The sequence below is a fragment of the Balaenoptera physalus genome, assembly GCF_965194825.1.
Source record: "Balaenoptera physalus genome assembly, chromosome: 16".
Classification (NCBI taxonomy): domain Eukaryota; kingdom Metazoa; phylum Chordata; class Mammalia; order Artiodactyla; family Balaenopteridae; genus Balaenoptera; species Balaenoptera physalus.
In genome coordinates this window covers 28,667,171-28,690,275 of record NC_138898.1, presented here as the reverse complement: position 1 = coordinate 28,690,275, position 23,105 = coordinate 28,667,171, and the positions used below count along the sequence as shown (strand labels likewise).

At 47.8% G+C, this 23,105-nt stretch overlaps 1 protein-coding gene and 1 long non-coding RNA gene across 11 annotated transcripts in view; one reads left to right on the top strand and one right to left on the bottom strand.

Annotated features, from left to right (window-relative positions):
• Positions 1-20,224, bottom strand: part of SNPH (syntaphilin) — a 41,648-nt gene extending 21,424 nt beyond the window's left edge. For 5 of the 10 annotated variants that reach the window (XM_082429241.1, XM_082429242.1, XM_082429244.1 and 2 more), the window contains exons 1-2: positions 20,085-20,223; positions 19,735-19,840 (exon numbers count right to left, since the gene is read on the bottom strand). The gene's annotated coding sequence lies outside the window, so the exon portion shown is untranslated. Of the gene's footprint in view, positions 1-16,159; positions 16,261-19,734; positions 19,841-20,084 lie in introns of all 10 variants that reach the window. The other 5 variants (XM_082429245.1, XM_082429238.1, XM_082429243.1 and 2 more) reach the window with 4 other exon arrangements.
• A 36-nt stretch (positions 20,225-20,260) lies between these two features.
• Positions 20,261-22,878, top strand: LOC309644937. Its single transcript, XR_014254667.1, has 2 exons — positions 20,261-22,251; positions 22,714-22,878. It is a non-coding gene; the product is annotated as an uncharacterized lncRNA (long non-coding RNA).
• The last annotated feature ends 227 nt before the right edge of the window (positions 22,879-23,105 follow it).

The window sequence follows — 23,105 nt, the reverse complement described above, 5'->3', positions numbered from 1 at the left end:
CTGAAATTACTGGCACCCTCTGCCAGGCCGACTGCCCTGGGGTGGCGGCTCTCCAGGCCAATGCCTGGCAAGTCTCCTACATGGGGAGGGGCAGCAGGGGCAACACTGGTTTCCATCTCTCCACAGCTGTGCCAAGGCTGCCCCTCTGCAGACAGCCATGGGGAGGTGTGGGGGACAGAGGGGCCTTGGTGCCAGCCCCAGCTTGGCAGCTGCTTGGCAAGTGGCTCCTGGCAGGTGGAGGTCCTTCAACGACCTTGGCCACAGCATATGCTTCCCTGGGCTTCCCGGCTGATAGAGCTGTCAAGCCGCAGCCTGGCTCCTCTCCTGCCACCGCCTCCTCCTGAGGTTCCAGCTTTAAAGCATCATAGGATGGGGCCTCTGAACCTATGGACTCTCTCTTTTCTTCAGATCTCTGCTGTGGTTCTTAGGATCCTTGAGTCAGCGTCCACCCCTCCCCTGCATTTACCTCAAGTACCTACAGGAGCTAACACACTCACAGAATTCTAGAATGGAAGGAATCTTGGGTAGACTTTGTCACAGCCCATCGTTTTACAGAGAGAAACTGAAAGCCAGAGGGAGCATGCCCTATGTCTAAAGTTGCTCAGCCAGTGGAGCACAAAGCCTGGGTTGGGCGCTCAACTCCTGACTCTAGTGACAAAGCTTCTGCACTGCAGCCCCACCCCACACCCCTGTTTGAATCCAGGCAGAGGTCTGATAAAATAAGAACAAACGGCGGCTTTTTGAGTAAAGAAGTCATGGAAGGAAAGCCAAGGGTAAAACAGAAGTCTCACCAATTTTAAGGCAGCTCACAAATGACACAGTAAAATATACATTGAAACCGAGGCCTGGGGAAGCAGGGACTACCACAGCCTGACCACACATGCAAACGTGGCAGCAATAACGAGGTTCAGATTCCACTCTGAGCTTCCTGGCCATCAAAGCAAAAAGAGAAATTATGCCCAGTCTTCTTGTTCTTATAGTTAGGGGAGAGCGGGAAGCAGACTAGTTCTTTAGGAGACATAAAGCTCTCCCTAAAATGAATGCTAAAAGAAACATTATTTCATGTGATTTGCTGTAGGGATAGAGGACTGCCTATTGTGACTCTGCAAGGAGGATCCCAAGATAAAGGAAAGATGGTGGCCTCAGAGCTCAGCCAAGTTACCCTGTATGTGCTGTGCTCTGCTGACATGAGGTTGAAGGACCCATGGAACACAAGGACCAAAGGGCTAAAGGGATGTGCAGATGTCATCTGATCTGCCTGGGACCACAGCTCCTTTGCATGGAGATAGCCCCCACCCAATCTGAGATCAGAGAGCTCTATCTTCCTGGGAATCCAAAGCAGGGAACCACGTAAACTCATGCTGTCTCTTGCATTCTCTCTCGCTCTCGCTCTCTCTCCTGGCATTTCATGACAATCTAGTCCAACCGCCACATTTTCTAAGCAGAAACGGACGACTCGCCAAAGGCCACAATGTGAGCTGTAGGAACAGGGGACATGAGACTGAAGGTGGGCCAGCTGATTCCAATCCCACCAGCCACTGTGGGCATGCTGCTCCTGTTGGAAGCCAAGTCTCACCTATCTTCTTGAGGCTCCTGGGGGCTTTGTGTGGAGATACAGGCCCAGCTCACCCAACTGTTCCTGTTTAGCCCAGGAGCCATGCTGATCCCAAATCAGCATCCTTCACCTCTCCTCCCAGACCTGCTTTCTTTCTCCAGCTGCCAGCTTCCCTGCCATCCTCAGCAGCTGATTCCTGTCCAACTGATTTCCAGTGGCACTTCCCCCATCAAGCTGAATTCTTTTGCCTTCATTAAGATCCAGGGCCTTTGACAGCGCCCAACATGGCTCACACTTGCTGAAAGAGGGTGGGTAATTATAAACCTCTCTCCCCAAAAGACCTCCTACTCTGGAGAAGCTGCTCCACCCCTTAATTTAGTTAAAATGAGCATTTTAAAATGTTTTCAAAGGGAGACTCTATAAAAATCTATGTCTATATTAAAATCCCTTTGTCTCAGAATGAGTTTTTCCCCTTTGCTGGGAGGCTAATTTAACAGAAAGAAACGATGGCTTTGGGCTCAAATATGCCAGGATTTGAATTCCAAACTGCACCACCCACTATCTTTATGACAGTGGGAATACCACTTTACTTCTCTAAGCCTCAGTCTCCTTATCTGTAAAATGGAGCTAATTACAGATATTGTGCATGAGTACAGTCACGATTAGCAGTTATACATGCTAAATGCCTAGCAAGGACCTGGCATAGGGAAAGCACTCCATATAAACAGTATTTATTTATTCACCTAAATAGTCTTATGCTTAATGTTGTTCATATATGTTACATCTTTATTCCACTCCAAAATCTTCATCTGAAATATTATAATAGTTTGTATTTCAGGGGTCTCTTTCTTTCTCCCCATGCTTTATTTTCTCCACAGTCCTTAGCAACAGCTAATATATTTATGTACTTTGTTTATTGTCTCTAGAATATAAGCTCTAGGAAGGTAAGAATATTTGCCCATTTAGTTCTTAATTTAGTTCCCAGCGCTTAGACCAGTGCCTGGCACCCCACAGGCCCTCAACAAATATTTGCTGGATGAATAAGTGGTTCCGCACTTACTTGGGTTGATATCACTACCCAAGTAAGTGCGGGCTTCTTAGCAAGTCAAAAAAGGGGCAAAAAAAGCTTTGCAGTACTTAGTTTATATTATTATAGTCCTTCTCACACATGGTGTCCTATTTAGGTGGGCTGGTCTCTCCTGCTAGATTTGTTAAGCCAGGGATTTATCCATCTCCGAATCCTTAGTATCTAGCAGGGTCTTGAGTACAAAACTCTTAAAAACTGCATCTTAAGGGAAAGCATGAAAGCACAGTTTGAAAGCTGTCATTTAATCAGCCTCTTGCCAGGCACTGTCCTGGGTGTTCCACATTTGTCCTCTCAATTCACCCTCATGTTAGGGGATGTGCTCTCCATTTTACCACCAAGGAAGCTCAGGCTCCAGAGACCAGCGAACTTGCATGAGGGCACGTGGAAAGTAGGTGGTAATACTGAGAGTGGAACTCAAACGATTCCAGCTGCCCCTCTAAATTACATCTCCGCACTCAGAAAATCCAATTCGTTGCGTCAACAACCCCAAATCCTGACAGCAGCCCTCAGAGAAAAGTGAAAGATACAACATTACAGTGGATCCTCATGGTTTGCAGATTCTGTAGTTGTGAATCATCTACTTGCTAACATTTATTCATAAGCCCCAAATCAATACCCAGTTCCTTCACAGTCATGGGTGGAATGCACAGAGTGGTGAAAAATTTCAGTTGCCTGATGCCCATGTTCCCAGTTGAGTGGAACAAGGCAACCTCTCGTTTCATTTCTTTTCTTCTTTCTTTTTTTTAAAAATAAAATTGAGTTTAAAAAATAGTATTTTAAACTGTACAGTTTCCAGAAGTACACAGTTATCAAAAATGCACACACTTCACTTAGCTTGGTTCATTTCTTATACTATAAACAAGTGTCCTTTTTGTGGTCCATTTAGAGCTATATTTTTAACATATTTTGTGCTTTGCTGGTGTGCAGGGGGGCGGTAATTTTGCTATTTAAAATGGCCCGCAAGCATAGTGCTGAAGCGCTGTCCAGTGTTCCTAGGCTCAGGAAGGCTGTGACGTGCCTTACGGAGAAAATAAGCGTCAGATAAGGTTCGTCCAGGTGTGAGTTATAGTGTTGTTGGCACGAATTCAAGGTGAATGTATCAACAATGTGTATTAAAGGTGTCTTTAAACAGAAACACAAATAAATAAAACAAGGTTATGTACTGATCAGTTGATGAAAATGTTGTGACCAGAGGCTCCCAGGAACCTAATTCTGTATTTTCCCTCAGAAGCAATGGTTTTGTACTAATTCAGGGTTCACGACTGGTTTATAGAACATCACTACTGCAAATAACAAGAACTGACTGTATTAAGCACAGGTGCCCAGCACCCAGATTTGCACACAACAGGTCCGGTTGCATTCATGCACAAGTACACATACAACCACACTCGGCTGTGTGCTCAGCTCCGTGTACTCAACACTGCCATCCGCACCAGCACCAGCCGAGCCCTCCGGGGGCCGTGAGGACTAAATGCAGGCGCTCAGGGGGTAGAGCCAAACACTCCTGGATTCAAACCCCAGCTCAGCGGGGAGCTGTGTGCCTGCAGGCCTGTCATAATCAGGGCCAGTTTCCTTATGTGTACGTGAGGTTAATCATTGTCACGATGGTAAAGTGGGGCTGTGCAGGTCAAGAGCAGTGATAGGGATAGGGACAGGGCTTGGGGCAGGCAGCAGGACAGAGCCTTTTAAGCCCTTGTATCTGTACAGGGCATGTATGGGGCCCAGGAGAGCCAAACTGAGGGCCTCCCCCTCCTTAGCAGACTGGCCTCCCTGCTCTCGCAGGCCTGGGCCTCACTCTGCCCAGCGCTGCCTCGAGGAGCACCTAGAGGCCAGGAGGCCAGGGACCAGAAGGTCAAAGCCAGAAGGTGGTCAGAGACAGGCAACTCCAGGGGTCCCAAACTGGCAGCCCATAGGCTGTATCGTGCCTAAAGACCACTCTCCTTTGGCCTGCATGTATGTGTATTTTAATTTCAGTCAACATTTATAACTTGAGAGATTTCATACTTAAAGAAACCCAGATTTTTAGCTTGTCTTAAGCCCAAAGATCCTGCAGCTCTGTGCCTGCATTCCTGCATGGCAGTGATGGGCTGAGGCTGAGGAGTGGCCCCTTTTTGCCAGTTCTTACCTGCACTTGTGCTCTTTACCTGGGCTGTTTCGTTTGTTAGCTGCCTGGCATTGGAGTTTGGAATCTCCAGTCTAGTCCAATCCCATTTTATAAATAGAGGATCTGAGGTCGGGGTTGGGGGGGGGGGGCGTGGGGGGAAGGGGTGGCACTTGCCCAAGGCCCCAGGTAAACTGGTGGAGCTGAGATTTGAACCCTTGCAGCTCTGAACCCAGGGTGCTGGACACACAGGGAGGCTGGGAACACAGAACGGGGGACTTGGTCTGAGGGGCAAATCCTGTTCAGGAAAAGGCTGCTGGTGCCAAAAGGTAAAGCAGAAACCAGCCGCTCTGGCTGCAGTCAGCAAAAAGCTCTCCTTCCCACCTGCGGGCAAACACCGGCCTCCCCCACCCTGTAAGATAAACTCCTCCCCGGCTCTGTTGACACAGGGCTCTCAGGTGTCCCTCTGCCCTGCCTTTTCCCCTGAACAGGCACAGATCTTCATAATCGCAGGGGCCCCCGGGGAAGGTGTGCAGAGCAGGGGCTTTTCCTAGAGCAGAATCCAGCTGGAAAACCTAGGTCTCAGCAGAGGACTGACCATGGGCTTTAGCTTCCTCATCTGCAACATAGGGTTTCAACTGCGAAGATTTAATCAGATAATGCTTGTGAAGAGCCCTGGCACACACTGCCCAATGAGCAGTAATTTCTTTCCCTTATTTTATAAACCAAGGCCCAGAGACAAGTGAATAATTCACCCCAAGAAGGTCACGGAATTAGCTCCAACTGGGTAATTTTTAAATGTTAAATATAGTTCTATTTATGAATGTTGTTATTATAGCTATAAAAGTAGCACACATTTTTTTTAAAAAAAGCCTCCATTTTTGCTACTCAGAGATAAACCACTGATTAATTTGACTGCTGCTCCTCCTAGTTTTTTTCTAAGCATAGAAGAAAAACTATTTTGGAGGCGGGTTTTGTTATTTTTACATAGTTATAAACATGGTAGAGAGGCACCTTTATATCTTTTAAAAAAATTTAACATGGTTTATGAATTGCCCACGATATGGCATATTCTTTATAAAAAGTATTTTATGGGCTGTATAATAGTCCATTTCATGGGTCCATCACTGTTACCTTAACATCCCCCTCTGTTGAACATATAGACATTCTTACTATCAAAAAGAATGCTACAACAGACATCTTCATGCATAATTATTTTTCTGTATTTAGAATTATTTCCTTAGGAAGGATCCCCAGTAGTAGACTTATAGGGTCAAAAAGTATGAATATGCTGCCAAACTGCTTTTCTAAAGGGCTGAGTTGCTAGCTGATTCTCCCCCCACAACATATGCACAGCAGCTGTGTTTCCCCTTGACAAAACCACAGGCACTTAGCCTTGCCTCCTGAAAGGCAAGGAGTTCAAGCTCAAAACAGGAATTACCAAAGATGGTCTTTCTGTGTCTCTGTGGCCTTGTGACAAGTGTCTTCACCTCACATGGCAAAGAGGGAAACTGAAGCCTCCTGGAGAGACGTAGCTCAAAAGTGGCCTAGCTCCAAGATTGGAAGCAGGTCCCCTCAAGTTCCTCCTCTCTCCTAATCAGAGTACTTCTTATCTGTGTGGCAGCTGTGGCAGGGACATTTCAGTCAATGTTTACCAAGTGTCTATGTGCGCTGGGTTCTCCCCAGTCGTAATCAAAGCGTGTGTCAGGGAGGGGCTGGGCAGAGGACGGAGGGAGTTTCTCTGCAGAACTCAGGAGCAGGCTTCTGCGGATGGATGCACAGCTGTCTGCGGAGGAGCATTCCAGATTCAGTGCAGGGAGTGGGGGTCAACATTACAGAAACATGCAGGAGAAGGGGAGATACAAGGGGCTGGGTACACGAGACCAGACAGCGTAGGGACAAAGGGGGAGCAGAGGGGAGACCAGGCACTGGGGGAGCACCTTTTGAGCCTACAGGAAAAGTTCTGAGCAGAGGAAGGACGAGGTCAAGTTTAGACTATAGAAGATAACCCTGTACCAGCTCTGCTGGGAATGGGATGGAAGAGATGAGGAGGGGCACCAGGAAAGCCAAGGCGGGAGAAGAGGAAAGGAAGTGAGAGAAGTAAAGATGGCTTCGAGAGAAATTTAGGGAGTAGACAGGGACCGAAAGAGATGGGCCGTGGGAAACCAGGGAGAGGGAAGAACCGTGATGATGCCCAGGCCTCTGGGCACGTGGGGGTGAAGCCCACTCCGTGTTCATCGCCCCTTCTCCCTTAATAACAGAACCCTATTTTTGTTCAGGGTTGGCAATATACCCAGCTTAAAACATACAAGTATCCAGAGTGGCGGTGGCAGTTCTGGCCTGTGCACTGTGACAGCAGCACCCGGGCTTGAGAGTCCGGCTAGCTGTCATTTAGCCTGCGAGGGCCAAAAGAGAAGTGGGCATCACGCCTTCAGTGGCTCAGTCTCCCACGCGCCAGGAGCAGGGCCAGGTTCAGAGTCAAGGGCTAGCAAACACGAGCTGAAGGAAGTCAGGCAGCCAACCAGGTGATCTGGGACCTGAGAACTCCATGCACAGTCAACCTAGTACCAGGAGAATGGCCTCGAGGCCACTGTCCATCTCCCCTGGGACACAGCCCAGCACAGGAGAGAGAGCACAGAACTGGGAGCCCGTACGCTCAGCTCTGCCACTGACTCACAGGCCTGAGGGCACCCTTCTTTTGAGTTGGTACCTCAGTGTCCCCATCTATAAATGGAGATAATGCCCCCACCTCATGGAGCTGTGTGACCACCTGGCCTCTGCCATCACATCTTCCCAAATATCCTCACTGATTCACCTCATGGATTCACCATGCTTTCGCCTATGCAGTGCCCTCTGCCTAGAAAGCCCTTCCAAGCTTCTTCTACCTGCTTATCTTCCAAGCTCAATTCAAACATGGATGCCCACGTGTGGCTCCACAGGAGACAGAGTTCACAGCTCTCGCCATGGTGGCCCCATTGCACGTGCTCTTTTGTTATACCAGGAGGACACAGGCTGTTTACACACACCCGCTGTGGATCACTATCTTCCATTTTTTGAGGGTTTCTAAGTCTACATACACATACACACAGACACATAGACACAGAGGCGTTTGGCTTAAGCAGCGATGTGCCCTGCTGGCGAGCTGTGAGAGGGCACTGGCAGAAGAGGTAATGATGCCCTCAGCCAGGCTCCACACACCCAGAGCAGAGCAGAGAAGGTTGCCCTGCACTGTTCCACACAGTGCATCTCGAGCCTGGCCCAGAGTGGAGCTCAACAAACATTCCTTAATGAACATATGGCTCCTCCTCCTCTGTCTCCCAAGTGCCTTTTGTGACAATAGACGGTGCTGACACGCTCCTTGTCCTTGGAGTTGAGATGATCAGCTACAGAGCTCTGCACCTGCCTCTCACCCACAGAAAGGCAGTGCCGTGCCTATTGTACAGACAAGGTGAGGGAGAAAGGTGACCTGACTCACCAAGTGTCACCGGAATCAAAGGCATCAAAGCACCCAGCATGGGCCCTCTTCCTCTAGAGATCAGAGGTCTGTGTGGGCTCTGACGCTACACCCCATGGTCTCAGGGACTCAGGCCCCCTGTCTGCAAAAGAAAGCTGTGGAGATGTGCGAATTTTAAGTACCTCTAGGTGCTGTCCTGTGATTCTACATGATAGTAGAGAAGGACTGAATTCAGAGGCTGCAATGTCTCAGGAAGCCAGTCTCTTTCTGAGTCTCTCTCTCTCACACACACACACACACACACACATGTACACATGCACACTGAGTCTGAAACTCCCACAGGGCTCTCTGGGGCAAGACACAGATTGGGAGAAAATAGCTGCAAAATATATATTTGACAAGGAAATTGTATCGAGTATGTATAAATAACTCTTACAACTCAATAATATTAAGATCAACAGCCAAATAGTTAAATATTTAAAAGTTGGCAAAATACTTGAACAAATAATTCACCAAAGATATATGGATGGCAAATAAGCACACAAAAAGATGCTCTACATCGTTAGTCATTAGGTAAATGCAAATTAAAGCCATAAGGAGATACCACTATACACCTATTGGAATGATTAAAATTAAATAGACTGATCATACTAAGTGCTGTTGAGGATGTGGAGATACCAGAACTCTCATACGCTGCTGCTGGGAATGTAAAATGGTACAACCGCTCTGGAAACACTTGGGCAATTTTTTAAAAAGTTAAAAATACATTTACCAAATGATCTAGCCACTCCACTTAACTCCTAGGTATTTACCCTAGAGAACAGGAAGGTATATCCATACAAAGACTTATACACAATTGTTCACAGCAGCTTTATTTGTAATAACAAAAAACTAGAAAAAAACCAAATGTCCATCAACAGATGAAGGGCAAAACAAATCATGGTTTACCCTTACATACAATGGTGTACTATGTGTACTCAGAAATAAAAAGGAAAAAACTACTGATGTACACAACAACTTGAATCTCTAAATAATCATGCCGGGTGAAAGAAGCCAGACCCCCACCACCTTCCAAAAAGTATATTCTGTATGATTCTATTTATACCAAATTCTAGAAAATGCAAAGTAATTGATAGTGACAGAAAGCAGATCAGTGGTTGCCTGGACAAGGGAGGGGAGAGGGAGGCATGAGAGAAAGGAATTACAAAGGTGCAAGAGGAAACTTTGGGGGTTGATGGATGTGTTCATTATCTTAATTGTGGTGATGGTTTCATGGGTTACATACTATGTCAAAACTTACCAAACTGTACACTTTAAGTATGTGCAGCTTGATGTATGTTGTCTATACGTCAATAAAGCTGGAAGGAGGGGAAGGGGCAGGGGAAAGAGAAGAAGGCAGGGCAGCAGCAAGCAGGAGGAGTCTTTCTGGGAAGCCTGGCACACGCACGGACCTGGACACAGACACACAGATGTACATGCACTGAGTATGAAACTGCCACTTGGCCTCCAGGGGAGTCCTAAGAGTCTCTCAACTCAGGATTCCATCTGTGAGAAACACCAAGGCTACTTGCCATTTGCTCATTATTCGTCCAGAGTACTTCCTGTGTGCCTGGCTTGCGCTGGGCACTGGGGATTCAGAGATAAATCAAACACAGGCCTTGCCCTGGGCAGTTCATGCTATTGGCCATGGCGTAGCCTTCCCAAAATTCAGCCTAAACATTTAGCTTCATGCCCCAAATATACCAGCCAGGTTCCCGTCACAGGATCTATGAGAACTCTTCTTCTTGGACCCGATTTTGTTTCTAGCCTTGCCATCTCTTGGGAGAAAGCTCATAACTCCATCAGGGTTCTGTCTTGTATCTGTGCTAAGCAGACATCCAAGCTGAACCCCAACTGATTTCTAATAACTGACTAATGAGATCTGAGTCAAAGTCTTCACAGAATTGCAGAAATTCAGGGCAGGAAAGAATCTGAAGGTTTCAAAGCCCAATATCCATCTGATTGAAGCTACACTTCTCTGAATAACATTCCTGTTCTGCAGTCACCCAGACCCAGTTTGAATACCTCCAGTGAGAGGGGAGCTCACTACCAACTGAAGATGTATCGGATCTTTGGAGAACTAGAGAAGTTATAAAGTTCTTTCCTTCTAACTGTGGATGGAAGGGTACTGGCATTTATTAAGCACCTACTGTGTGCTAAACCCTGTGCTGGGGGCTTTACACATATGGGATTTCTAATCTAGTTTAATTCTCTACCCAGCTTTGCTCCTATGAGGCTGGGATTATGATTATGATGCCCATTTTTACTACTGAGGAAACAAAAGGTCAGAGAAATCAAATGACTTGCCCATGGTCACAAAGTAAGTCCATGGTCGAGACCAAAATGGCAGTCCAAGCATGTCCAACTGCAAAGTCCATGCTCTCTGCTCTCGACCACTCAGAGAGCAGGGCAAGGGGTCTGACGCTGTCTAGGCTTGGATCCTGGTCTCCTTCATCTGAAGGCTAACCTCTGGGATTCCTTACAATGGCGATCTCCTGCCAGTCCTAACAAACTCTGAAGCCCATCCTCTCCCAGGCATGGACCCCACCCCCCTTCTTTCCAGAAGGAAGCCACAAAACAGAGAGTTGGCTCAAGGTGTCCTACAGCTCCAGGCTGGGCCCTGGGTACTGCCCAGCATGGGCTGCTCTCTGCAGGGCAGGGAATGGGAGGGCATGCAGGGTCAGGTGCTCTCCGTCCTCTGAGAGAACAGACCTTGGTCTGGTGACTAGGAGCCTGGGCTCTGGGAAGGAGCTGATGAAGAGGGACCCCTGAAAGATGGCATGTGAGCTGGGCCTTGAGACAAATGGGAACATGGGGAGATAGCAGTAGTGGTGGGAAGAAAATTTCAGGCAGAGGAAACTGGGGTGAGTAAAAGTAATTTAGGTAGAAAGGAAAGGCCCATGGAGGGAATACTGCTGACCTGGGATAGAATGTGACCAAGGGTCCCTTAGGGACATTTCTGAAGTAACAAAATGCCTTTCTCTAGCTCTTAGGCCGGCTCACTCCAATCAGGCCCAGGGCTGGTAATCTTGCTTGTAAGAGCCCAGCTAAGGGCTGAGGAGGGACAAATGGATACTCACAGGCCTAAGAGAACAGAAATAGAGAGAGAAAGAGGATGAAAAAGCAAAGGGAGAAAAAGGGGTGGAGAGAAGGTGGGCTCTGGAATCAGATATTTGGTAGCTAGGCCGCATATAACAGACAAGTTGCTTAAATTCTCTGTGACTCAATTTCCTCTTCTATAATAATACCTTCCTCCCAGAGTGGTAGGAGGATGCGCTAAGTCACACATCCCTGGACCTGGTAGGTGGTGCCCCTCTTATCATTCACCTGGACAAGGGCTGGGACCCAGTGGGCAGAGAAGCGACTGAGGCCGTGCAGAAGAGGGGCATTTGTGGGGACATCTGCTGTATGCCAGGCCCTTTCAGCAGATCATCGCTCTCCTTTCAGGCAGGAATGATCGATCCCTCTTTGGTAGATGAGAACATGGTCCGGGGGTAACACAATTTGTCTGAGGTCCCAGGCTAACAAGTAGCAGAACTGGAGATGAGCCAGTCCTGACTCTGAAGCCAGTGCTCACCCTGAGCAGCAAGCAGCCGCTAGGAGGCCCAGGTCGGCTTCAGCTCTGTGCCCCAAATGCGAGGAAGGTGGCCTTTGTCAGACGCTGCGGGCTTCGCCTCACTGCAGAGGCCACGTTTGGCACACCTTTCTCCCAGGGAGCTCAATGTCCAAAGTCTGCCACCTCGGAAAGGGAGAGTGGGAGGAGGTGAGTGGTACAATGAAGAGAGGAGGGAGGGATGGCTGGGAGGTAAGAGGGGGGTGTGGTGCCAAACCAGCCTCCTAATGAGGAAAGATCCAGGACTCACTGTGCCATTTCCACCATTTAAAAAGCCCCAGAGAACAGGGGAATGCCCTTTGCTGAGAAGCACTAACCCTACAGCCCAGCTAGACTGGCGGGCTCACCGCCCTAGCACTTGCTCACCTTACCCAGTTCTACTCCTCTCCCTTTTCGCAGCCCTTTAGATCCTGCTCTAGTTCATCCCTCAGGAAGCTTTCTCAGACAGCTCCAGCCTACAGTTACCCTTTCTTTTGGGGTTGCCAGTGGTACCCACCACTTGCATCACCTGTGACCAGTCCTATACTAGAATTCCAGATCCTCTAGACTGTAAGACTGTCAAGCACAGCCATTCCAAACCCCATTACATTGCAAGAATTCCTTCTAGAACATCCAGACCTATGTGAGCTGCCCCGAGATGAGGAGCTCGCTCTCAAAACATATTGTTTCATTGTTAGATGGTTTTTCAATTTAGAATGTTCTTCCTAGAACTGAGCCAAAATTTTCCTCCCTGGCTGGCACTTTTAAGTGCTGGTCTGGGCTCTGTCCCTCAGGGCATATGGAAGCCTGGGCTCTTTCCTGTGACTGAACTTTGAGTATCTGGAGACAACTATCTTTACCCTCAACGGCTACTATTCTGCCCCAGCAGTGTGGGAAGACATGTCCAGTATGCCTAGATTGGGGTCCCAACCCTACCACTTCCTGGTTATATAACTCTGGCCAGTTCCTTCTTTCCACTAGTCCCAGCTTCCTCAATTATAAAAACTCCTAACCTCACCAGGTGGCACTGCCTCACCTGTCGAATGTGGTAGTTTTATTGCTTTGTTCATTACCCACTTCTTTAGAGGCAATATGGCTTAGAAGAAGGAACATAGCTTCGATGCCAAACTGACCAGCATTTAAGTGTAGGCTCTGCTACACAGCAGCTGTGTAACTCTGAACAAACTACTTCCTCTCCCTGAGCCTCAGTGTCTTCATCTATAAAATGAAGATAACATATGCTAAGTGGGCCTGAATTGTTTTGCGTCCTGTTTTCTCTGACCCATCTGTGTCTTGGCCTTTCTTCTGGATCTGCCCAATTTTCCAAGTTAACTATAATGCAGCTACCCTTTTACTGAGCACCAGTGTGTGGCGGGCACAGTGCTGAGTGCTTCAGATGAGGATTCCATTCAATCCCAGTACCCACTCTTTAAAGCAGGTACTATATGGCTGGTAACTTTTACTCAGAAGGCACACAATTAAACAGCAGCTGTTATTAATATTCCTATGAGCCAGGCTCCATGTACCATCCATATATATTTATCAGCCTAAAAAGCTCCCTAAGGGGAGAGACCACATCTTGGGGCCTGCTTACAGAGAAGACACTCTGTACACACTGGCTGAATGAATGGATGGAAATACTTCTTTGCATTCTCCCACAGCGGCCCGGATAAAGCCTGACCACAGTAGGTGCTTGATGAATATTTGATTAACTAGAGCCACAAAAATGTAAACTGTCCTCAGTGGCTTTAGTCTGAATCCCAGAATGTCCTGAAAGCATGTCGGCGGGGCTCCTCCTGCTAATTAGGAACTCCTCTGAGGTCCTTCTCTGAGAAGGCTCCAGGCTTCCTCCACACTCAGATCCCAGCTTTTCCTCGGTGGGGGCTGTGTGGCAGAGCTCTCTACAGAGAGACCACTTGCTGTCCAGACCTCATCACAACCCAGGCAGAGGTGGCAGAACCAGCATGGCTTCCGGAGAACAGGAAGCACCTCTCCCGCTGAGGAGCTGCCAGAGCCTCCCCTCCCGCCTCCCGCTCGAGGGTGGCTTCTGGGCCGGCTTCACACGCCATCAGCCAAGTTCGCTCTTCTGAGGCTGCCCACCAAGCTTCCAGAGACCCTGTGGTAGGGAGGCCGACCAGTGACAGCTTCAAGGGGGCTCAGAGGTGCCTGGAGGCCTCAGTCTCTAGAGACTCCATTCTGACAGTGTTGCCAGGAGGGAAGGGGCACTAATTGGGCCTTTGAAGCTGGGGGCCCAGAAGCAGAAGATCACAAGTGGCCAAAGTAATATGTTCCCTTGCCTTGCAGACAGGGCATCCCTGGCCCAGGCCTGCACTTCCAGCCTCGTTTCCCTTCTCCGCCCTCATCCTCAGGTGACAACTATGAGCACTACGCACCTGGCATCTAACACTGTACATCAGGGGACAGAGACTGGTGGCCTGACACAGACACACGTTAATGGGTGCGTTTTAAAGTGTTTCCTAGTTGGCCACATTAAAAAAATCAAGAGGTGTCACAAACATCCAGATTTCTTACAAATGAGAAGATGTGACAACATGAGGCCCACATTCTTGCATGGCAGCAGCGGCGAGAGTAGGCTAGCAGCCACCTCTTTCAAGCAACACTCCCTAATTTGCTATCATCCCCAAAGAGCCCAACATAGACAACAGGGTTTGAGGTCCCTTGCTTTTCATGTTTTATCATGGCATGCAGACCTCCTAATGACCTTATGAGGTAGATAACATCATGTCCCCATTTTACAAATGAGGAAGCAGAGGCTCTGAGAGAAAAAGTAACTTGGCCAGGATTCGAACCCAAGCAGCCTGACTTCAGAGCCAAACACAAGGACACTGGTCTGCAGCAAAAGTATGGACAATGCAGTGAGTTTTTAATAAAGCAAAATGCATTCAGTTTGAAGGAATACTTTTTTCTGATTTTATATAGCCTTCTTACTTTGGGGCTACAGGTATTAAAATGTTCTTTCTCTGACTATATGATAGTAATAATAAATAGAACTAGTGTCATGTGTCTTTACCTGGCAGAATAAAAAGTTGGCCAACCTAGGATACATTCCCAAATGTACTGATCTTTGAAATCTAAGTCTGAGGACCATTGCTCTGCTATACAGCCTTCTTGTTGCAGAATGACAGCATGTTTCTGCTACTCCTCCTGGTTCAAAAAAACCCCACCTCTATCTACGTCTCATCCTATCTTTGAAGAGGTGGCTTTTGAACTGAGCTTTTCCCAAGCCCTCTCCCTCCAGCAAACTCACAGAGCATTTGCTCATTCCTCTTGTTATATTTATCTCATTCTTCCTCAAGTTACAGTTATCTGTATCCTATCCACTCTTGTACCCCCTAAAGTGGTTCTGGAACAGAGGGAAGAGTTACTGAATTATTAGCCAGTCAGCACTTGAAGAGCCCTTAGAGTTCACCACCTCTGACTATCATTTTGCAGTGTGGAAAAGCAAAGAGTCTCGTCCCAGGCCACCCAGGGAGTCCTGGCAGAGCTGAGGTGAGTCCCCAGCCCCTCGGTGCTGGCTCTTTCCACTGCACCAGGCTGCTTCCCAGATGCTCCCTTTTGGTTGGCTCAGCACCTCAATTCGGAGGTGCTAGCATGTGACAAACACTTCATAAATATCTCTCCACTAAGCAGTAAAAAGCAGCCTGGGAGCACAGGCCTCATCCTCTATAAGGGCCTTCAGCTCAAGCTTCACATCACCTGCATCAAACCTCCCACTCAGTGCAAGCTGCCCATCAAATGAAGAAACAGCCCCTTAGGTCCCTGTTGACCCAGATGTAGAAAGATCCACATATGGCTCAGAAATGCAATTCCACTAGGCCAGAGTTCTGATCCCAGCCTTGCTGAGTAATCTTGGGTAAATGCCTTCAGCTCTCCAGGGGTCAGGTGCTCCAGACAGGTGAAAGAATGACATGAGGAAGAAGTTCCCAAGCCTATTGGATTGTTATAGGCACTAGACAGGCTTTCCAAGAGGAGCCTCAGAGTCCTGCCTCTAGAGGCCTCTGATGACAGGGAAGGTTCAGGCCCACCTGAGACAAATGGAAGGTTCCTTTGGAACTGTGCCACAGAGTGAGTTTGGATGGTCCCTCAGACTCTGTGGCCACTTTTTGGGTTGCTGGGGTCAAGAGCCAAGAACTGTTTGGAAATGTCCTAAGTTGGGTAGAACATTTATTATTATTATTACACACAAATTCAACACAGAAAATGGCATCACCCTCACCTTCCTGACCCACTGAGTAGGAAAGGCCATCCCCCCTCCCTGTCCCATTACACCCACATCAGTATTATCACAGCTCCTAGATGGTTCATCATACCTACACATTTAGATATTTGTCTCCCTCTGTTAGCCGTGAGCGTCTTGAAACTAGGGATCGCCTTTTACTCCTTCCTTTATCCTGTGTACTTGGTCTAGGGCCTGATAAATAAATAATAAACAAAGGCTGATACATGTTTAGCTAGACAAGGAATCCCCTCCACTCCTGTTCTGGGATAAGGCAGCATTTAGGCCCTTTAGAGCCAGAGATGCATCCAGCCCATTTGTGACATGCAGAAGGAAACTGGCCAATCCAAAATCACTCGGTCAGTGAGAGGGCTCAGACTAAAAGCAGCCTTTTCAACTCTCGGGACAGTGCATTTCCAGCCAAACTGTCTCGAGTTCTACCACACATTAGCTGGGTAACTCTGGGCGAGATCCTTTGCCTCACTGCCCTGGCTTCCTCACTTGTAAAATGGGTAAAATTGTAGTGCTTACATTATAGGATTGTCTGAGGAGTACGTGAACCTGTGTAAAACAGAGCACAGGACATAGGAGGAGCTCAAAAAGTGTGCCTGTCATGATTGTCATTCACTCCTGGCTGTTCTCCTTGGTAAAGGGGCACCCACCACCCATCAGCAAGGCAGAGCTCACAGTGCAAGGAAGACTTTCCAGCACTGACTTACATACTCTTCAACCCAGCAAGTCCCCTGCAACAATCCCTTTGGGGAAATGCCTGATCTTTTGTCACGAATCCTTCACAGCTTTCCCTCCTCCAAAGCCGTATGCACGTGTGCAAGTGTACACACAATTCACAGTGATGACAAGGGGAGGCTGTGAAACCTTTGCAAGAGCTCACCCTTTCAAGTCAGACAGACCGGGTGTCAGATAACAAGTCTGCCACTTCGAGCTGTGCAGTCTTAGGCAAGTCACTCTCTCTAAGCCTCAGTCTCCTCATCTTTCAAAGTGGTATAATCTGTTATGAGGATCACCTGAAATATGTAATGGTCTGCTATTCCATAAATGATACTGAGAGTAATAATAGTTGTCTCATTTTTATTTAACAAAATCCACTTGACAAAATGTCAGAACCAGAAGGGGCCTTAGGGATCATGCGGTCCAGTCTTCTCGTTTTATAGCTGGAGACCCAGAGGTCTTGAGTGGAGGTGTGATTGGCCCAAGGTCACACATTGAGGTGGTGGTGGAACAAGACCTGGGACCTGGGTCTCCTGATTTTTTGCTACATGTCCATTTTGGCCCGTTTGATTCTCCTTATCTGCCCCCTCCCCGAAACACAGGAAGTGGCTGGAATCACTCTTTTCCCATCCTTTTCCCTTCATGCTTATCTTTCACCAGCCAGAACCATCTGTTTGTCAACAGAATCACACCCCCCAGGCACATCTAATCCCTTCAAGCCTGACTTGAGGAGAAGGTAAAACAACTGTTGGCCCCTGGCAATAGCAATAATAACAGTACGAGCAATAAATAATGACAATCAACAACTGGCACAGTACCCTATACTTTAAAATGCTTTTCCCTACACTGTCAACACATTCTCAGTTTCTCCCTAACCTGGTTGGCTTAGGGACATAATTTCCTCCAACTTATTTGATTCAGCACTTCCTGAGGACCCACTTTATGCCTAGCCATGGGCTCGAGATTGGAGACACAGAGAGGAAAAAGTCCATGCCTCTGCCAGGAGAAGCTCGCAATCTCATGGGGATTTAGGGCAGGTGGGGACATAACAGCTCCTTTTGGCCCAAATGGTGCAGCAGTAAAATGCCCTGCCCCACCCTATGGGGAGGCTTCTTTATCATGCTGTCAAGCGGCAGAATGTATCTTTGAAATAAACTGGAGCAAGAAAAGATGAATGAAAGGCTGAACAGGACAGCAGGAGGGAAGATAGAGAATAGAAAATACAGACACCAAAAACTTGACCTCCTTGTCTCATGGAGATTCTAATGAGAGATTCCTGGGAGGGCAAGGGAGCAGCAGTGGGATCCACGTGAAACCAGAAAGCCACGGTCCCTGCCTCCCTGCCAGCACACAAGATTCTGATGTTTCTGTTCCCTTAGGGACTCTGCCCTCGGATGCCAAGATTTTCCAAACCCAGTGCTGGGCTATATACGCCTCCTTGGGACCATCATTGCTGGAATGATGTCAGCGCCCTTGCAGTGGAAATGTTTGTACCTCCTGATTGCTTCCTAGGCCCCTCAGCCTGGCAGCCCAACACACTCCAGCATTCATTATCCCCTGGCAGGGAACCATCCGCAGGGATGTAAAAGAGACCGGTGGGCTGGGGGAGGTGGGAGAGAACCTGACTAAGAGCAGCCACCCCTCCTCTCTTCCTCCAGTCTATCTCCCAACTCCTGTGTCCCCGAGAACCTATTATGTGCCAGGCACAGGCACTATTTTAAGTGTTTTCATATATGTCTCATTCAATCCTTATATCAACCCTCTGAGATACGTACCCTTCTTCCCAGATTTACAGATGAGGAAACTGAAGCTTGGGGAAGGGAGGTAACTTGACAAAGGTCATCCCAGTGATGGCGCAGAGATGACAATATAGGACTGTCTGATACCTCCAGTTCCACGAGGCCCACACAGTCAATGTTTCACTTGAGAAGTCTCGAGTTGAAAAAGATCAACTGAGGAAACCCCTCAGTTTATGTCATAGACCCAAGTTTAAATTCTGGGTTGCTTTAATAGGGATGTCCCCCTGACATGTAAGAGCTGCTTGAATGGCATATTAAAATTGTACAGACCATCTAATCCAACTCCTGAATTTAGCAGATTAACAGACAGACACCCACGCCTACAGAATTTTAAGATGGCTACTTGTGGCCTACGAGCAAGCAAAAGGACTAGAACCCCAGTCTCTGACACTTTCCCTACCCGACCCTGCCTGCAGAGATCACCTTTTTCTGGGAAGCAGCTCCAGCCCATCCCACCTCCAGATGGGCAGAGAAGGCAGAGGAAACAGGCAGTGTGTCTCCAGGCCTCTCCTCAATCTGCAGGGCTGAGTAAGGGAATATGGGCGCTTCCCAGGCTAGTAGGTGTTCCCAACAGCCCAGCTCCCTGCTGAGGAGCAGAAGAAACCATCACATCCCGTGGAGAATCCATGGAGACTGAGGCTTAGATCTCCTACTCTAGGGGTCATGGACATTTTTTTCCAGATCTACTGCAGGGCCCTGGTTCTTCTCAGGGGAGAATATGGGAAGGAAGCAGTCATTGGCACTTGACCTTGGGCTGGGTGTGGGGTTCCATGCTTCCCCCACCCCCAGGTACTCTTGCTCCTCCTCCAAGAAAGAAAGAGGCTTAAACGTTTGCCAAATGCCGTAAGAGGAAAACAAATAGGAATGGGGTGATCCCTAAAATCCTCCAAATAGCCCACTTTGGGCATCTTCTCTGCTGCCACCAGCATCCTCTAATTAGTGAATTTCTAGGTGTGGTGGTGGTGGGGCGCTTCGAAGGATGTAGGGGAATGAAGGGATGGTAAGAATGAGTCACAGTTAACCCTTCCTCGGCTGGTGCCCTCTGAGGGATTCTACCGCAGAGAGCAGCCCCCGCCCGCCGGCCGCCGCCCGCCGCGGTGCAGCACAGGCCCCCATCCCTGCTCCGCTGAGGCCTCCTCACCTGAGTCCACTCGCCCTCCGCAGCCCCGCCGGCTCTCACCACTCCGCCCGGCTTGGCGCAGCGCCTCTGCAGTCGCTGCTGCAGCTGCCTGGCCCAGATCAGCAACCTGCGGCGGTGGGGAAAACAGACAGACAGGGGCGGGTGAGCGCGGGCGGGGACAGCGGGCCGCCGAGTCCCCGGCCGCTGACAGCTGGGCCGCCGCGGCCGGAAAGCCTGGAGGGCTGGCTGTCCGCCTGGCGCTCCGGCCGCTCCCCTGCGGGGCCCGCGCCTCCCCTCCCCCCACCCCGCACTTGGCATTCCGGGCTGCGGCGGCACTGCTGGGCGGTGGGCCGGGAGGTTCCTGTCATCACCTGCGGAGGCTTCCATGGCTTCGGCTGCCCTGCCCAGGCCGCCGAACTGCTCTCCGGAGCCCCTGCTGGAGGCGGCTAGCTGGGTGCTCGCCGGGGCTGGGGCTGCCGGGAGGGAGGGAGGGAGGGGAAGGGAGGGTGAGGTGGATGGAGGGGACCAGCCAGTCGGCGGCTTGCCGGCAGCTGCGTAAGCGGCCCGCTTCACTTTCCTTCTTAAAGAGATAGTTAGTGTCTTGCTCCAGAGGGCGCGGGAGGAGACGCCAGCACGCATGGAGTAGGGGCCTCTCCCACCTCCACACCGGCCTGCACTTAGAGCTGGGCGGCGGGGCCTGGCGGAGAGCACGTTGGCCCACTGACAGGTCGTGTGACCCTGGGCAAGCCCCTTCACCTCTGTGGGCCTCAGCTTTCTCATCTGTAACATCGGATGATGATAGCAGTCTTACTCCCTGTCACACGCTTGGCTTAAATAGTAATTTGATCCGAATTCCTCTGAGAACATTTTTCACTCCTCAAATCAAGTACCTCTGAGTATTTAATGCAAACAGCGCTCACACTACTTAGAAAAATGATAGCAAGAATCTTAAATATGTGAAAACAAAAATGTTTTTCCTTGAGGTATTAAGATGGTGAATCATTGGAAAGATGGAAAGATATGCACTCACAACCTAAAGTAAGTGTTTATTATACACCTTTCCCCTCTGTGTCTGTCTTCCACCCACTATCACAGGGGAAGAAGAGGAAAAACAAGTGGGAAAAGTGAAGAAAACTGGACTCTCTGCCTAGCGTTTCCACTTCTAGCCCTGCAACTTCAGATAAGTTAACTCACTCTCTGGACCTGGTTTCTTTTCTGCTCCATGTGTGGGAAGTGGGGCTCAATGGGAAGGGGCTCCCTCCTTCTGAACCAGACCTAACTATCTGATCTGTCATTCCTCTGCTCAAACCATCTGTCACTTCTTCCAGATCTCTGCTCAAATGTCACTGTCCCAGGGAGGCCTTCCTTGACCACCCAAAATAAAATAGTGATTCCCTCCTCCCTCACTTCCTCTGCCCTAGTTTTGCTGTATTTCACCACCAGATTGTATTTTTACTATTTGTAGTCTTTCATTATTACCCCCACTAGAATGTACACTCCATGAAGGAAGGGACTTTGTTTTGTCTCCTGCCATATCCCCAGTGCTTACAATGGTGCCTAACACATATCAGGTGCTCAATAAATATTGACTAAGTGAATGAGAGAGCAAGCATGCACTGTGCCAGGCCCTAGTCTTCTATAAGAACACAAGGCCAGATGCTATCCTAGTCTCTTAAGACTTTTAAGTCCTAAAGTCTCTGTCTACTTTTGGCAAGGCTGTACTTGGTACCCTCCACCCTAAACTGTATTTTCCAAGAGAAGTATTTGTAAAGTGACTTCACCGACTTCATATCATGACTCTGCAATACTGGCCTGGTGAGAAATAGTTAATATTTACGATGTACATGAAAAAAATAATTATTTTAAATTAACTGTTACTTTTCAAAGTTAAATCTTTTTTGTAGCTCTGATTTGTGGTAAATCCATCACTCTATAACAATACATATAATTTTGCAACAAATGCCTATAAGTTTTTTTTGCATTGGTAATATTTTTCCCTCATTCAATTAAACTGAATTCTCCTATCAGATGGCCATCATTATATTATGCTTTGTGGAAAAACATGACAGCAATCGTGGCAGAAATAGGAAATTGTAGTTGAAAAAGCCATGTGAAATAAGGCCTTCTGTCTAAAAACAAACAAACAAACAAAAACTAATGCTAAATTAGTAAGTTAATTGATGAAATGTTTTATCTGCCCTAAGGCCCACCTAAATTATATAAGTGACTTATTTACACTTAAAGCAAAACCAAAGGAAGCCATGTAATTGTTGTTTGTTTATCAGGAGATAATTTCTGAGATCCTTATTTTAAAAATATTTTTTGTTTCTCCTCAGGTTTTTTCCCTTGGTACTTAGAAGAATACATTTCCTAGAAATATCCACAAGGAACTTTACCCCACAAAAAGAGAGAGGCCCTCTACCCACATTACTCCCATCTGGGATGGTGTTAGCTAGTAAAGAATCTCTCCTCAGCAACATAAAGCATGTGATTGAGAAGAAGAGAACCAATGTTTAATTACAACATAAATTGTAACAAGTGAGGATTTTAAGCATAAAACAAATTATTCGAAAGAAATTAGTAGTTTTTGTTTTGCACACATTGGGAAATACTTAAATTTGTTTAGTTTCAAAAGCAATTTTGGTTCCAATTCTGGGTAAGCACATTCCTCCCACTGAATGCCGCAATAAACCTGAACAAAATGTATGTAGCAGCTACTTGAGGACTCCGAAAATACTAGCAGGAAATTGGGGAAGAAGGGTAGAATCTGACATACCACTGACTAGTGAATTTACCAGTTTTTCATCCTCTGGTATCCCCCAGCCTGGTCTGAAGGCAGCCCAAAACCTGGACTTGGGGAATCAACACAGAGAGAGTGCCCATGAATCTCCCTAGTTCTGACTTTAGGGTTAGGAAAGGAGACCTCTAATGCTCAGGGTGAGAGGGGGAAATAATTTTTCTTTTATTTTTTAATCTTTTCTCCATTATCTCATGCCCCAGCTCCCAGGGAATCCTGCAGTGGTGGCTGTGACATCAGGGACCCACAGACCCCTAAAACTCTGAGGGAGGAAAAACTTCTCCAATCAAGTATCTGTGGTCCTAAGAGAGTGTGAGCCTCTGCTGGTTTTTTGTTTTTATTTTTATTTTTATTTATTTATTTTCTTTTGTCTCTCTCTGTCCTCCCACCATTTGGCTCCAGATGCAGGTGCAATTGTGGGGAGAAGGCAGCAAAACAGAGCAGAGTAAATAAAGCTACAAGCTCCAGCTTTCTGGTGAAACCCAAAGAGGATAAACCAAATCATAATAATGATAATAATAGAAAAATAATGATTCCAGTTACTATTGAAGACTAAAAATAAAGAAAAAAATCTTGCAAGCAATCAGAGAAAAAT